Consider the following 14,205-nt stretch of genomic DNA (forward strand, 5'->3'; position numbering starts at 1 on the left):
CTAAGGTTAGGTCGGGGATTACTGGACAGCATGGTTCAAAGGCTGGAAGGGTCTCTTCTGGGCTATATCTCAATAAATAAATAAGTTTCGCATCTTCCGGTTGGCTGGAACTAATCCAAAGTCTGGAGATTTTGCGAAATCATTATGATCTTTTATAACCCAGTCAACTGATATCAGGCAATTACAGAGCTCTGGTCCGAACATGTTCTCCAGTACATTTGTTCTCTGTCGGATGTTCATCACCTTATGTTCTGCACTGACAATTTAAACACTTGATATTTCAATTCTTTTAGATTTATTAGATCCACTAGAAGAAAGAGCGTTGTAACTATTTCTTTATTCCTTATTACCTGTCTTTGCCTCCAGGAATTCACAGCTACGTTTGCCACTTTCCTCGTTTTTACGTGTGTTGAAGCATTCTCGTTTTTGCCTTATATACCTTCCCAATTTACTTTCAAGGTGTGGACAAGGCTTACCTCATCGGGTAAACCAGCCTCCCCTCCACTGACTTGGGAAAGCAGTCAACATAATCAAAGACCACCGACATTCTCTCCTATCCACCATACCTTTGGACCGAAGATACAGCAGCCTGAAAGCATGTACCAGCAGGCTCAAGGACAGCTTCTATTCCACTGTTATAAGACTCTTGAATAGACCTTCCATACAATAAAGATGAAGTCTTGAGGTCGGAATCTACCTTATCATAGCACGTGTGCCTTATTTTGCACCTACAGTACATTGCACTTCTGTCAATTTAACTGTCACACTATAGTCTGCATTTTGTTACTGCGTTTCCTTTCATGCTAACTGGATGTACTTATATGATCTATCTGGATGGTAGTCAAAACTAAGATTTTCACTGAATCTCAGTAGACATGGCATAATGACCTTCAGACGAGTGTACCCAGGTGTAGAAGAAACTCAAGACTCAATAGTAGAAATTAACGATGAGGTGTATATTATTCGGAGAATAACACAGGGAATAATGAAACTAAGAGCTCACTTACTCAGGATTTGAGCACACAGATTGATATTTCACACAGAACTCGAATCCAGGTCTCAGCAATGAGCACTGATCCAGAATAACTAAATAGAACATACAACACAGGAAACCTGTGTGGATCAAAACCAAAAACGAATCACTTAAGAACAAGGAGCATAAAGAAACTGTATTCACATATCGAGCATGGCAAAAAACAGTGACAGCTTAATGATAAAAGTAGTCATTAAATGACTTTAATAAACTCAAATAAATGACATTCATGTGTGTCGAGGCCCGTCACTTCTCAGTGCCTCTCCTTGGTCTGAAGGGTTCATGGCACATGGGAATAATAAACCAATTACCAATGATCTTCATTGCCTTAACTTATCCAATTTCCTGGTAATATTTCAGGCTTTTGATCTAAATTTTAGCTTAACATAAATGGATCACTTTTCTTGTGGAATTTTTATTTCTTATTGGAATATGCACCTATTGGGAATTTTGAGCTATTCTTTGAAATTGTGTTAAAAACCTGAGATTGTATGTCTTCCAGTAAACCTTTTTAAATATATTTTCCCAAACTACTCCAGCCAATTATACTTCACACCATCCTACTTGGCTCTTTATTCTGTCACTGATCTCTCACTGAATTTCATCCCTCTCAAACTGCTTTCAAAATCCAATCAATTTCCCCCAGAGAATCCCTTAAATTACAATTAATTATTAACAACATATTGCACAAGATGGGGACCTTAAAATGTCTATTTACTAGTTGATTTCATGATATATTGATCCAAAACTAATTTCAAAGATCCTCGATGAACATATTTCAAATTACATTCTGCCTATCAAATTTCCCCATTCTAAATGAAAAATGTTCCCTTCAATTGTTAAACCACTTAACTGCAAGTTCTTATTTCTTGATTAGATAACATAGAAACATAGGAAACCTACAGCACAATACAGACCCTTTGTCTCACAAAGCTGTGCCGAATATGTCCCCACCTTAGAAATTACCTAGGGTTACCCATATCCCTCTGTTTTTCTAAGCGCCTTGTACCTATCTAGGACTCTCTTAAAAGACCCTATCATATCCACCTCAACTACTGTTGCCAGCAGCCCATTTCACACATTCACCACTCTCTGTGTAAAAAAAAAACTTAACCCTGACATCTCATCTGTACCTACTTCCAAACACCTTAAAACTGTGCCCTCTCGTGCTAGCCATTTCAGCCCTGGGAAAAAGCCTCTGACTATCCACATGATCAATGCCTCTCATCATCTTAAACACCTCTATCAGGTCACCTCTCATCGTCTGTCTCTCCAACAAGAAAAGGCCAAGTTCACTCAACCGATTCTCAGAAGGCATGTTCCCCAATCCAGGCAACATCCTTGTAAATCTCATCTGCACCCTTTCTATGGTTTCCACATCCTTCCTGTAGTGAGGCGACCAGAACTGAGCACAGTACTCCAAGTGGGGTCTGACCAGGGCCCTACCTAGCTGCAACATTACCTCTCTGCTCCTAAACTCAATCCCATTCTTGCTTTATCCACATTGCTGGTGCTGGGGTTCTGTAAAATGCATCCCTCCATCAGTCCCCCTGCAGCTCATCCTCAGAAGCTTATGTTGAATAGATCAACTCGAGGTATTTAACAAGGAAGCAGCTTTGAAATTTCTGGGAATTGAAGGCTTTGGGCAGAAACTGGCACTAAAGAAGAGTTGAGTCTTTGGGCAGATCTGTCCAAAGTATAAAGTTCAAAGTAAATTTATTATCAAGATACATACTGTATATGTCACCATATAATACCTTGAGATTCATTTTCTTACAGACATTCACAGTAGAACAAAAAATATAATAGTCAAAGAATAACTACACACAGACTGACAAACAGTCAATGTGCAAAAGAAGACAAACAGTCTTTTCATGAGCATTTGAACAATCAAGATCATATTGAATGAGTGTGGCAGGTTTGAGTGGCCAAATGGCCTACTCTAGTTCCTGCTTTCTTGTGCTAGAGCTGTGGTACTTATGTGACGGGTCTTGTTGTGGTTCTAGTCTATGGTGACCCGTAGGAAACCAAAGGCAATAAATTCTGTAATGGTATTGCCACTGAATGCCAATGATAGTTGGTGTGATGAAAACACGAGACTATAGATGCTGGAATCAAACAAGATGCTGGAAGAGCTTTACAGGTGGAGCAGCATCTGTGGGAAGAAAGGAACTATCAACATCTTGGCTCGAAACCCTCCGTCATGTCAGGCAGCATTTATGGAGAGCAAGAAACAGGAATAATGACTTGCCCCAAAGACAAACCATCACAGTACTTTTAGTAATGGTTTATGTCTTGCATTGTACTGCTGCCACAAAACAACAACTGCCATGCCATATGTCAGTAATAATAAACATAGTTCTGATACTAAAAGAAACAATGTCAAACTCTTCCACAATATACACTGGAAATTCTGTTCCTTAAAGAATGCCTTTCTTATTGATGGGGATTTGGGAATAATAACTTACTTACCTACTACCCATTATGCTGCTGGTGTTTAGGGCAGCAGTGAAGGTCCTCCACCTCTGGCGGCGTTCAGTATCTTCCTCTTGGTTTTCACTACTGTCAGCCAAGCAAGTCCCAGGTGGAGACTCAGAAATACCGTCACATTCAGATGTAGAAGGATTCTTCATTGATGTTTCTGTAGCAGTTTTGTTTTACCGGTCACGGTTGTTAGCTCTGAGCTGAACCCCTGAACCTGGTGGACCAGTGGACCACTCTTGGTTTGACCTGTTTGGCTTAGGTGACCCTACAAAGAGCCAAAGCATAAGGCCCTGACTCCAGCCAACGTTGTTCTCCAAGTTATTGAGGCAAGCAAGCCTCCAAACCACGGCAAGATAGTAGTCCTCTTGGAGGTGGGAAGAATAAGTTGGAGGGAGAAAATTAGTGGTGGAAAAGGATTGCTTGGACTTGATGGGTTGAAAGGGTCTCTCTCTGTGGTGTAAGGAGATAAGGAAATGGTATCTGGTGCTAGACTGCAGTCATGTGAGGAAATGTACAGTAGTCTGTACAGGTTAGCTTTGGAATGAGGCTAGATTGTTGTGGAGATTGCTAACAGTGAGTTAGAAATAGCTAGTAGAGGGAAGTTTGTGACTCTGTTGCTAGCAACATTCTCCGGAGCTTTATCTAACTATCACCATGGTGATCAGTGGAATTCATATTATTGGTTTTCTCAAGGAACCTGACCAAAATCCAATTGCTGTTAGCAATACATCCCAGCACTAGCTCCATCTTTATCCCCTTACACCAACATGTACACCTGTCTCTGGTTCCTTCTTATTACCCCAGAAGGAAAGAGAAGTACTCAGTGGGATACCAGACCACCCATCCCTCCCATAACCCTTCACAATGAGCCATGTTGCTAAGATGAGATCAAGCAAATGCAGAAGTTACACCTCTTCTAAAACAGCAGAGGGAGGTATTTGCTACCAGCTTGCTAAACTCTCCAAACATCACTGACATTAATTCCTAACCTCTGATGACAACTCCCAGCTGTTCGAACTCTGTCGAGACACCAATGCTACAGCCTAAATAGATGCTGAAACATTTCCAAGTTTGAGGCTGTTCGAATTCCCAAGACAAAAGTTTTTATCCTTCGAATTAAGTGCAAAATTGCAGTTGCTTTGCTTTTTTTAAACTCCTAAGTTACTCATAGTCTCAATATGTAGTCGCTCACGGGGTATTCATATCATGTATGTTTATGCAAGACTCCTTAACGGCTAGGAAAATGTCTTTAACTGATTATAAATTAAATATGTTAACAAGATGCCTCAAGAACAGATGCTTGTTCCAGATGTTAGTGAGAAATAACCAGAGGCTGCACAATTCTCATCACTGCATACAAGTGGAATCATGTACATAAGATTTAAACACCACACTATCTGTGGAAATCCAAAGCAATTAAGTGAATGTGACGTTAAAATGAACTGATCATTTTGAATGAATGATCTGTGTAATTGGGTTGCATTAGCTTCTCACTGTGAAGGACTATGACCTGCGGAAATATATTTTATTAAAAAGATACAACTCTTAGATTTAATAGGACTGTGTGGACTAACACATGGTAACCCTCTGAAATATAAACACTCTGTGCCCCATATTATTTGACCTGGAGAGTTATGAAGGGGTATTAAGCTAATTATTTTGGGGAAACTATCTAGAAAATATCTGGAGACACAAGAGACTGCAGGATTCTGGAGCAACAAGGACCTGCTGGAGGAACTCAGTGCCATCGAGCAGTATCTATGGAGGAAAATGAATGGTTGACATTTAGAAAATGTCTCTCTGATACACTCAGGGGTTTCAACCAAGTGACCTCCCTGGCACCTAGTGATATACTTCAGATATTTTGCACATCTCTACTCCAATCAGAAACATGTCCTTGAAGCCTTCGTTCATCACATCAATTTAGTTTCACAATCCAGTGTGGACCTTCCTTATCTTTCATTTATGAGAGCTGTCACCAGTGATGTGGTAAATAAAATCACCCCATGACATGCGATCTGTAAACAAGAGTGAAACCCATCACTTCCTGGACTGGATGCTTAAAAATTCACCCCTTAAATTTAGTCTTACACAGAATGCTGCAGAGACTCAGCAGGTCAGGCAGCATCTATGGAGGGGAATAAACTGTTGGTGTTTCGGGCTGAGGCATTTCATCAGGATCAGTGAGGAAAAAGGCAGAAGCCAGAATAAGTAGGAGAGGAGAGGAGGAGAAGAGGGAAAAGGAGGATGAGTACACTCTGGAAGATGATAGGTGAGATTAGGCAAGGGAGAAGGTAGGAGGGGTAAAAAGCTGAGGTAAAGGGCTGAAGATGCTCCCGTCATTGAAGCTGCTCAACATGCTGAATTCCTCCATCATTTTGTGTGCATTGCTCAAGATTTCCAGCATCTGCAGAGCCTCTTCTGTGTTGAATTTTGTCAGCGTTTTTATTCGTAATGTTAGCAAAGGACAGGTTGGCTTTGTTAATTCTGGTTCCAGAGACACCTGCTTCTCTGACTGCTGCTTCCTATGGTTCATGATGATAAGTAGCCAGTTGTTCAATGTGAAAGTTTACCATAGCTTTCAATTCATTTTTAACATTACCTGCTGTGTTTGGGTTCTGCAGCCTGCTTGCACCTTCATGGCATTTGGCCTGAATTCCAAAGCTTTTGACCACAGCAGTCTCTGACCATTAGGATTAGGGGCAGCTCCAATTCCATCTGTGCTGACCACACAGGGATTGGATCCTCTCAGTCCCAAAGCCCGTCCACACATAGGGACCTAGAGATATTGGACAAACATCTAATTTTTCTCTGGAGCATTGCAGGCTAAGGAGAGATCTGATAGAAATGTATAAAATAATGAGAGGCATAGGCAGGGTAGATAGTCCGAGCCTGTTTCCCAACGTGGAAATGTCAAATACCTGATTGCATAGCTTTAAGATGGGGGGAGGGGGCAAAGTTTAAAGGAGATGAGATAAGTTTTTTTTTTACACAGAGTGTGGTCTGGAACGTATGTAGTGTCAGGGAAATTGATGGAAGCAGAAATGACTGTTGTGTTTTCAGAGGTTTTAAACAGACATGTACGCAAGGAAGCAGAGGGGCATGGATCGTGTGCATGCAGATGTGCAGTTCAAGACTGACAAAATTCTGTCTCGGTAGCCTCCAAGCTGCTGACATGAATATCATTTCTCTAACTTCCAGTAATTTTTCCCTCCTCCCCCATTCTGGCTCTCCTCATATCCCATCATCTCCCTCTGACACCCTTTCTCCTTCCCTTTCTCCCATGGCCCACTTTCCTCTCCTATCAAATTCCTTCTTCTTCAACCCTTTATCTTTTCCACCTGCTACCTCCCTGCTTTGTACTTAATCCCCTTTCCCCCCACCTATCCGCCTTCCCCCTCACCTGGCTTCACCTATCACCTGCCATTTTGTACCCCTTCCCTTCCCCCCCCCCCCTTCTTATTCTGGCTTCTTACTCCTTCATTTCCAGTCCTGATGAAGAGTCTTTGCCCAAAAATTTAACTGTCTATTCTCCTCTGTAGATGCTGCCTAACCTGTTGAGAACCTCCAGCATTTTGTGTGTGTTGTTCTGGATTTCCAGCATCTGCAGAATCTCTTGTGTTTCAGATGAGCAGTTTAAATTGGCATGATGGTCATGAAAGGTTTGCTTTTGCATGGTTCTATGCTTTATGTTCAATGTTTTGTGTTCTATGATCTTGTCAATGTACGACCATATGACCATGATAGGAAACTGGAAGATTGTCAAACCTATTAAACTAATCATTATATCAGTAGCTTATTTGCCAAAGTGTGTCTTGTGAAAACGTGATGACCCATGGAGGCAGAGGGATGGTGGACATTTCAGACTAAGATCCTGTGTTAGGACTGAGGGTGTAGAGGGGGAGATGGTCAGTGTGTGCAACTGAGAGGCAACGGTGAGACACTGCGGGTTGAGATAACTTGTGGAGATAGACCCTGTCCTTTGTACTTCAGAGAAAGCTCATAGACTCAGCACAGAAGGGCCATCTGATTGTTCCCACCCATGTTCAAGGGAGAAGTTCTATTGCCTATTTTGCTGCCAGGCTCTGACAGATACAATTGATAGAGCAATGGCACACTTTGTGGTCCATTGTCCTAATGACTCTGTTGCTTTTTATACATTTTTCATATAAATTTGTACCTTGGCCTAAAATGTCTACCATCCTTCTGCCACCACAGATGCTGATCAACCCACTGAGTACCTCCAGCAGTTTATTTTTGCTCGAAGGAAGGTTATTTAGCTATCTAGAGTTCAGGCTGTAAATGAAATAATACAATACTGATTGCTTTGATCCACTGTTGACTACATATATACGTATAAGTCTCGAGGACTATCTGAGTGAGTTCTGCTCTCCAAAATGGTCCTGGCATAAGGCACATCCACCTTAGGCTACATATCTTGCAGTTGATAACCTTGATCTCCAGGAGCACAAGAGATTGGTGTCACACAGAAAATGTTGGAAGAACTTAATGGGTCAGGCAGCATCTGTGCCTCAAAATGGACAGTCAACTTTTGGGTCAAGGCACTTCATCAGGTTGCATAATTTTTCAGTCCAGTTGAGAGGTTTAAAACATTGACTGTTCATTTCCTTCCAGAGGTGGCTCACAAGCATAATCCTGAATAAGGAACATTTCATGACTCTGGGCCTGTACTCAATGGAGTTTAGAAGAATGAGGGGAGATCTCATTGAAAGGCCTAGGTAGAGTGGATATTGAGAAGTTGTTTTCAATAATGGTAGAGTCTAAGTCCAGAGGCCACAGCCTCAGAATAGAAGGATGTCCCTTTAGAATGGAAATGAGGAGGAATTTATTTAGCCAGATGGTGATAAGTCTGTGGGATTCATTGCCACGAATGGCTGTGAAGGCCAAGTCATTGGTATATTTAGCAAAGCAGTGGTTGGTAGGTTCCTGATTAGTAGGACATCAGGGTTTATGGTTAAAGGCAGGTGAATGGGATTGAGAAGGATAATAAATCAGCCATGATCAAATGGTGCAGCAGTCCTGATGGGCTGAATAACCTAATTTTTGCTCCTATGTTTCATGGTCTTTTGCTCCCACAGGATGGCAATCCCATCAATTTACCCCAGATTCTATGCTTCACTGACAGAAGGGGGTCGATCACCCTGCCAACCAGCATTGATTGAGAATATAGGAGGAAACCCACACAGTCACAGGAGAATAGGCAAACTCCACACAGATAGCCCCTGAGATCAGGATTGAACCTGCGTCTCTGGAGCTGTTGGTAGCGGCTCTACCAGCTATGCCACTGTACTATCCAATCACCAACATATGCTGTGGCTATTTCTAACTTCCCTTAGATAGATAGATAGATAGATACTTTATTCATCCCCATGGGGAAATTCAACATTTTTTCCAATGTCCCATACACTTATTGTAGCAAAACTAATTACATACAATACTTAACTCAGTAAAAATATGATATGCATCTTATGTGGTTCACTTATGAGTTTCAATTGGTAACTTTGAAGCATCTGGTGAAATTTACCAGATTAATTGTGGTGTAAGTGCATTGCTGGTATAATGACAGAACTTCCTTTGCTTTTTGAGTCTGCTCTGAGATCTAACTAATAAAGGACGGGTTTTGCTTTGTGGATCTACAATCAGTGCATGCTGCTGCAAACAGTCCAGTTTATTGGTGGAATAATTTATAGCAAGCCAGAAGTGTGAATCATCGTGCAATCTGCCAAATATGGTTTGCATACCATGATCTTATTTGGCATTGTTAGTGCAAGATAATTTTAACTTGAATAAAATTTTAATGAGTCCTTTCAGCAACATGTACCACGACCATAATGGAAATTGAGTGAGGTGGGTGGATGGGTGGTGGTAAAAGGCTGCTCATGACCACATTTAAATCACTAACACCATTTTAACCAATGATTATGATGATTTACTGTGAGCTGATTTTGGACAATCTCTAGTGGGAATGAGTATGCAGTATAAAATCCAAACTATGTCATGGATTAGCAGAAAATTAGGAATGCCATTCCCAGATGCAAATTAATGATTAGTTAAGCTCCAGAATTAGACTGTTCAGAGATATTGATAGTTAACTGCGATAGGGGTTCTTGTGTGAGGCTTTGCAGCTGATACAGAGCCGAGCTGACAATGGAGAGTCAGAACTGAGTTACAACAGCATTGCCTCCTCTCTCTGAAGCTGGGGAATGAGCCAAAAGCAAATCCTAGTAAAAGGTGAAAATGCCATGGTGCACAACAGGTCAGGCAGCATCTGTGGAGGGAAACGTAGTGTTAACCCATTCGGGTGACCGGCATTGCCTGATCTGCTGAGTGTTTGTAGTATTTTTTTCTCTTATTTCTATTTAAAGCAATGGCTTTTCATTTCCTTTCCTATGCCCCACTGCTGAGGAAGTTGTCAGTATTTGTTTTAATTTGCAAAATAATTTTTGGGCTGAATTTATACCTGACATGCAGTACATGTGACAATAATAAACCAATTCCAATGACCAACATAATACTCTTTCTGCCCTCTTCAACTCTCATTACAACCATACTAGAACAAAACTATGACCACTTTGACCACCTTACAATACAATGAGCTTAGTTTTTGTTCTTCCTTGTCATTTTTATGTCTATATGATGAATTAATTTTTTGTGAATGTTTTGTATTTGATACTATGTACAGATGCATTCTGCTGATTGATTCTATATCTTATCATGCTCTATCATTGTGTGGGATGGAAACTGCACTGTAGTGGACAGGATGGCTCTTCAACTGTCCAACGTATCAGTGGCATCAGGTGTATATGTACAGAAAGGTGCCAGTAGCATAGAGTCACAGAAAACTACACCACAGAAACAGGTCCTTCCCATCTAGTCCATATTAAACCATTTAAATGGCCTAGTCCCATCGAACTGCACCAGAACCATAGACCTCCATACCCCTCCCATCCATGTACCTATCCTAATGTCTCTTAAACTTTGAAATCAAAATCACATCTACCATTTGCGCTGGCAGCTTGTTCCACAGAAGATTCCCCTCATGTTCCCCTTAAACTATTCACCTTTCATCCTTAACTTATGACCTCTAGTTGTAGTCTCACCCAGCCTCAGTGGAAAAAGCCTGATTGCATTTACCACATCTATACTCCTCATAATTTTGTATACCTCTATCAAATCTCGCTTCAACGTTCTGCATTCCAGGAAATAAAGTTCTAACTTATTCAGTCTTTCCTCATAACTCAGGTCCTCAGTTCCAACAATATCCTCGTAAATTTTCTCTGTATTCTTCCAATCTTATTCAATGGTTCAATGGTTCCATTTAATATCAGAGAATGTTTACAATATGCAACCTGAAATTCTTACTCTCTGCAGACATCCTCGAAACAGAAAACCCCAAAGAATGAATGACAGAAAAACTGTAAGAACCCCGAAGCCCCCTTCTCCCCTCCCACACACGAGTAACAGCAAGCAGCACCAACCCTCCCCTCCCCCTACCTCCACTTATTCTAGCACAAGCAACTGCAATCCCACCTCTCACTATGCAAGCAACTGCAAACCCCCAAAGAGAGACCATGGTCTACAGTACATCAGAAACTAACATCACTCCATCATTTTGACATCCCTCAGGCTCCCTCTCTCTCACTGACAAGGGAGGGACAGATATCGTCCCTTCCACCGCAAGAGGGGAGGAAATCTTTGCTATTTCAACATTATGGTCAATCTGAAGTGCTGCTTTTCATTTCTAGTTCCCCAACGACTAGTCTCGCTGACTTTGATGTTCTGGTCCGCGCTCTGCTTCAGTTTGTGACAACAGCGAAAATTTGTCTCCGCCGAGCTGTCCAACACCTTGAGGGCATCCGAGTTCAGGCTGAACCTGGACATACCAAAACACGGCTGACTGAGAACATGCCGCCGTGCAGAGCCGTATTTTGAGTGCCACTGTAGATAAAAGATCCTTAAAGGGCCCCAGCTGCCCTGAAAAGGGAAATACAGACATTAGAAAAGGAAGAATTTAACTGTTTCACTGATGAGCTGGGAGAATTCACTCTCTGACGCCTCCTTTAGTTCCTTTCCTGTAGGTGGGTGACCAAACCTGCACAGAATGCTCCAAATTAGACCTCGCCAACATGTTATACATTTTCAACATAACATCCCAAATTCAGTACTCAATACTTTAATCTATGAAGGCAATGTGCCTATAACTTTCTTTACAACCTTATCTACCTGTGACAGCACCTTGAATGAATTATGGACCTCTATTCCCAGATCCCTCTGTTCTACTGCATTCCTTAATTCTCTGCTACTCATCGTGTAGGACCTATCCTGGTTGGTCCTCCCAAAGTGCAAAGCCGCGCACTTGTCCCGTTTTTCCAGCTGACTGTAACATCGAAATAGCCACTGTTATCTCTTTGCTGCAAGCCATTATAGCCTTCCTCACTGCCCACTCCAGTCCCAATCTTGGTGTCGTCTGCAAATTCGCTGGTCATTGATATAGATGACAAACAACAACAACAAATCCAGCACTGATCCCTGTGGCACTCCACTAGTCACAAGCCTCCAATCAGAGAGGCAAACATCTCTATTTTTAAAGAAATGTGAAATGTTTTCACATCTCTATTTTCATACAAAGCCAATGTCTAATCCAATTTACTACCTCATCTTGAATGCCAAGATTTGTAGAAAATTAGGAATTTAGAACTGACCTGTTCTGGTGCAGTTTGATGAAACGGGACACCTCTTTTTCCTTTGTTAGGGAGAGAGAGCCTGTGATATGTCGAATTACCGGGTGAATGAGTAAGTCTTTGGAGTACTGCAAGTCTGTGTCTTTATTAATGCTTTGCTGCACGCTTCAGTGCTTGGTGGGGGCCACCGATGCTTTTTTTTTGCTGGTAGGGGATAAGGATCGTTGCTTTGCTGCTGCTTATGCATGGGAGGGGGTATCTGGGGGGTCTTTGGGGTTCTAACATTTAACTGTCATTCATTCTTTGGGGGCACTCCTCTGTTTTCGTGGATGGTTGCTAAGAAAAAGAATTTCGGGTTGTATATTGTATCCATTTCTCTGACATTAAATGTACATTTGAAACCTTTTAAACCTTTGAGGCAACTGAACCTTCTTGCGGGACCTCCCAAGCGGGACCTTGTCAAATCCCTTACAGAAGACAATGTAGACAATATCCACTGCCTTTCCTTCATCAACTTTCCCAGTAAGTTCCTTGAAAAACTCTGTAAGGTTAGTTAAACATGACCTACCATGCACAAAGCCATGTTGACTATCTCTAATCAGTCCCTCTCTATCTAAATACTTACATATCTGCTACCTTTCCCACTACTGATGTCAGGCTCACTGACCTATAAATTTCTTGGTTTACTCTTAGAGCCTTTCTCAAACAGCAGAATAACATTAGCTGTCCTCCAATCCTCCGGTATCTCAGCTGTCACTAAGGATGATTTAAATATCCCTGCTATGACCCCCTGCAATTTCTGCACTTGCTTCCTGCAGAGTCTGAGGAAATACCTTGTCAGGCCCTGGGAATTTGTCCACAATGATTTCATTCAAGACAGCAAACACCTCCTCCTCTGCAATCTGCATAGGGTCCAAAAGCTTGCTGTTGCTTTGCCTCACTTCTATGGACTTTGTGTCCATCTCCCGAGTAAATAAAGATGTAAAACATCCATTTAAGACCTAGCCCATCTCTTTAGGCTCCACGCATAGAAAACCACTCTGATCTTCCAGAGGACCAATTTTGTCCCTTGCAATCCTTTGACTCTTAACATATTTGTAGAAACCCTTCGAATTTGCCTTCACTTTGTCTGCTACGGCAACCTCATGCCGTCCTTTAGCCTCCTGATTTCCTTCTTAAGTGTTCTCTTTCATTTCTTATACTCCTCTAGTGCCTTATTTGTTCCTACCTGCCTATACCTGTAATGCACCTCCTTTTTTTCTTAACCAGGGCTTCAATATTTCTCTCAAGCTAAGGTTACCAAAACCTGTTATTCTTTCCTCTTTTTCTGACAGGCACATACAAGCGTTGTACTCTCAAAATTTCACTTTTGTAAGTCTTCCACTTGCCAAGAACACCATTGCCAGAAAGTAGCCTGTCCCAATCACACTTGCCAGGTCCTGTCTGATACCATAAAGGTTGGCCTTTCTCCAACTTAGAATCTCAACTGAAGGATCAGACATATCCTTTTCCATATTTACCTTGAAATTAATTGCATTACAATCACTATTACAATCAGGGAATAGTGTTCCCTAAACAAACTTCCATCACCTTCCTGTCTCATTCCCCAACAGCAGTACAAGTATCGCACACTCTCTTGTTGGGACTTCTATGTACTGATTAAGGAAGCTTTCCTGAACAGATTTGACAAACTCTATCCCATCTAGTCCTTTTACAGTATGGGAGCCCCAGTCAATATGTGGAAAATTAAGATTACCTACTATCACAACTTGAAGAAGCCTTGAAGAAGGGTCTCAGCCTGTTTATTCAGTTTCATAGACGCTGCCTGATCTGCTGAGTTCCTCCAGCATTTTGTGTGTGTTACGATAACAACCTTATGTTTCTTGCAACAGTCTGCAATCTCTCTACAAACTTGCTCCTCTAAATCCTGTGGACTGTCAAGTGGTCTATAATACAGCACCACTAACGTGATCATACCTTTCTTAT

Source organism: Hemitrygon akajei, chromosome 10 (genome assembly GCF_048418815.1).
Source record: "Hemitrygon akajei chromosome 10, sHemAka1.3, whole genome shotgun sequence".
In the NCBI taxonomy this organism is placed as follows: domain Eukaryota; kingdom Metazoa; phylum Chordata; class Chondrichthyes; order Myliobatiformes; family Dasyatidae; genus Hemitrygon; species Hemitrygon akajei.